Here is a 3,016-nt window from a genome sequence, read left to right on the forward strand (position 1 = left end):
CAGTAGCAGAGTGTAAGAGAGTGTAAGAGACAGTAACAGAGTGTAAGAGAGTGTAACAGCGTGTAAGAGAGTGTAACAGAGTGTAAGAGACAGTAACAGAGTGTAGGAGAGTGTAAGAGACAGTAACAGAGTGTAAGAGACAGTAACAGAGTGTAAGAGAGTGTAACATAGTGTAAGAGAGTGTAAGAGACAGTAGCAGAGTGTAATAGACAGTAACAGAGTGTAATAGAGTGTAAGAGACAGTAGCAGAGTGTAAGAGACAATAGCAGAGTGTAAGAGACAGTAGCAGAGTGTAATAGACTGTAGCAGAGTGTAACAGAGTGTAAGAGAGTGTAAGAGACAATAGCAGAGTGTAATAGACAGTAACAGAGTGTAAGAGAGTGTTATAGACAGTAGCAGAGTGCAAGAGACAATAGCAGAGTGTAAGAGTCAGTAGCAGAGTGTAATAGACAGTAACAGAGTGTAAGAGACAGTAACAGAGTGTAAGAGACAGCAGCAGAGTGTAAGAGTGTAAGAGACAGTAACAGAGTGTAAGAGAGTGTAACAGAGTGTAAGAGACAGTAACAGAGTGTACGAGACAGTAACAGAGTGTACGAGACAGTAACAGAGTGTAAGAGACAGTAACAGAGTATACGAGAGTGTAGTAGAGTGTAAGAGACAGTAACAGAGCGTAAGAGACAGTAGCAGTGTGTAAGAGACAGAAGCAAAGTGAAAGAGAGAGTAGCAGAGTGTAAGAGACAGTAGCAGAGTGTAAGAGACAGTAGCAGAGTGTAAGAGTGTAAGAGACAGTAACAGAGTGTAAGAGAGTGTAACAGCGTGTAAGAGAGTGTAACAGAGTGTAAGAGACAGTAAGAGAGTGTAATAGAGTGTAAGAGACAGTAACAGAGTGTAGGAGAGTGTAAGAGACAGTAACGGAGTGTAAGAGACAGTAACATAGTGTAAGAGACAGCAGCAGAGTGTTAGAGAGTGTAACATAGTGTAAGAGAGTGTAAGAGACAGTAGCAGAGTGTAATAGACAGTAACAGAGTGTAAGAGAGTGTTATAGACAGTAGCAGAGTGTAAGAGACAATAGCAGAGTGTAATAGAGTGTAGCAGAGTGTAATAGAGTGTAGCAGAGTGTAAGAGAGTGTAAGAGACAGTAGCAGAGTGTAATAGACAGTAACAGAGTGTAAGAGAGTGTTATAGACAGTTGCAGAGTGTAAGAGACAATAGCAGAGTGTAAGATACAGTAGAAGAGTGTAAGAGACTGTAACAGAGTGTAAGAGACAGTAACAGAGTGTAAGAGACAGTAACAGAGTGTAAGAGACAGTAGCAGAGTGAAAGAGACGGTAGTAGAGTGTAGTAGAGTGTAAGAGAGTGTCACATGGCATATACCGTCCTCTAGGACCACATGGTCCCGAATGATCCCAGTATACTGTGAACGTCTTTGGGTATCTCTTCGCGTAGACATCGTAAACCTGTGTAAGAGACAGTAACAGAGTATATGAGACAGCAGCAGAGTGTAAGAGAGTGTAACATAGTGTAAGACAGTGTAAGAGACAGTAGCAGAGTGAAAGAGACAGTAGCAGAGTGTAAGAGACAGTAGCAGAGTGTAAGAGACAGTAGCAGAGTGTAAGAGACAGTAACAGAGTGTAAGAGATAGTAAGAGACAGTAACAGTGTGTAAGACGGTGTAACAGCGTGTAAGAGAGTGTAACAGCATGTAAGAGAGTGTAACAGAGTGTAAGGGAGTGTAAGAGACAGTAACAGAGTGTAAGGGGGTGTAAGAGACAGTAGAAGAGTGTAAGAGAGTGTAAGAGAGTGTAATAGACCGTAACAGAGTGTAAGAGACAGTAAAAGAGTGTAAGAGACAGCAGCAGAGTGTAAGAGAGTGTAAGAGACAGTAACAGAGTGTAAGAGACAGTAACAGAGTGTAAGAGACAGTAACAGAGTATACGAGAGTGTAGTAGAGTGTAAGAGACAGTAACAGAGCGTAAGAGACAGTAACAGTGTGTAAGAGACAGAAGCAAAGTGAAAGAGAGAGTAGCAGAGTGTAAGAGACAGTAGCAGAGTGTAAGAGACAGTAGCAGAGTGTAAGAGAGTGTAAGAGACAGTAACAGAGTGTAAGAGAGTGTAACAGCGTGTAAGAGAGTGTAACAGAGTGTAAGAGACAGTAACAGAGTGTAGGAGAGTGTAAGAGACAGTAACAGAGTGTAAGAGACAGTAACAGAGTGTAAGAGACAGCAGCAGAGTGTAAGAGAGTGTAACATAGTGTAAGAGAGTGTAAGAGACAGTAGCAGAGTGTAATAGACAGTAACAGAGTGTAATAGAGTGTAAGAGACAGTAGCAGAGTGTAAGAGACAATAGCAGAGTGTAAGAGACAGTAGCAGAGTGTAACATAGTGTAAGAGAGTGTTATAGACAGTAGTTGAGTGTAAGAGACAGTAACAGAGTGTAAGAGACAGTAACAGAGTGAAAGAGACAGTAGCAGAGTGAAAGAGACAGTAGTAGAGTGTAGTAGAGTGTAAGAGATAGGAGTGTAAGAGACAGTAACAGAGTGTAAGAGACAGTAACAGAGTGTAAGAGACAGCAGCAGAGTGTAAGAGAGTGTAATAGACAGTAACAGAGTGTACGAGAGTGTAGTAGAGTGTAAGAGACAGTAGCAGAGTGTAAGAGAGTGTAACAGGGTGTAAGAGACAGTAACAGGGTATAGGAGACAGTAACAGAGTGTAAGAGACAGTAACAGAGTGTACGAGACAGTAACATAGTGTAAGATACAGTAACAGAGTGTATGACAGTGTAGTACAGTGTAAGACACAGTAACAGAGCGTAAGAGATAGTAGCAGAGTGTAAGAGACAGTAGCAGAGTGAAAGAGACAGTAGCAGAGTGTTAGAGACAGTAGCAGAGTGTAAGAAACAGTAACAGAGTGTAAGAGACAGTAGCAGAGTGTAAGAGAGTGTAAGAGACAGTAACAGTGTGTAAGAGGGTGTAACAGCGTGTAAGAGAGTGTAACAGCGTGTAAGAGAGTGTAACAGAGT

This window comes from Sceloporus occidentalis, unplaced genomic scaffold (assembly GCF_023333645.1).
Source record: "Sceloporus occidentalis isolate IW3139 unplaced genomic scaffold, rSceOcc1.0.p SCAF_98, whole genome shotgun sequence".
In the NCBI taxonomy this organism is placed as follows: Eukaryota; Metazoa; Chordata; class Lepidosauria; order Squamata; family Phrynosomatidae; genus Sceloporus; species Sceloporus occidentalis.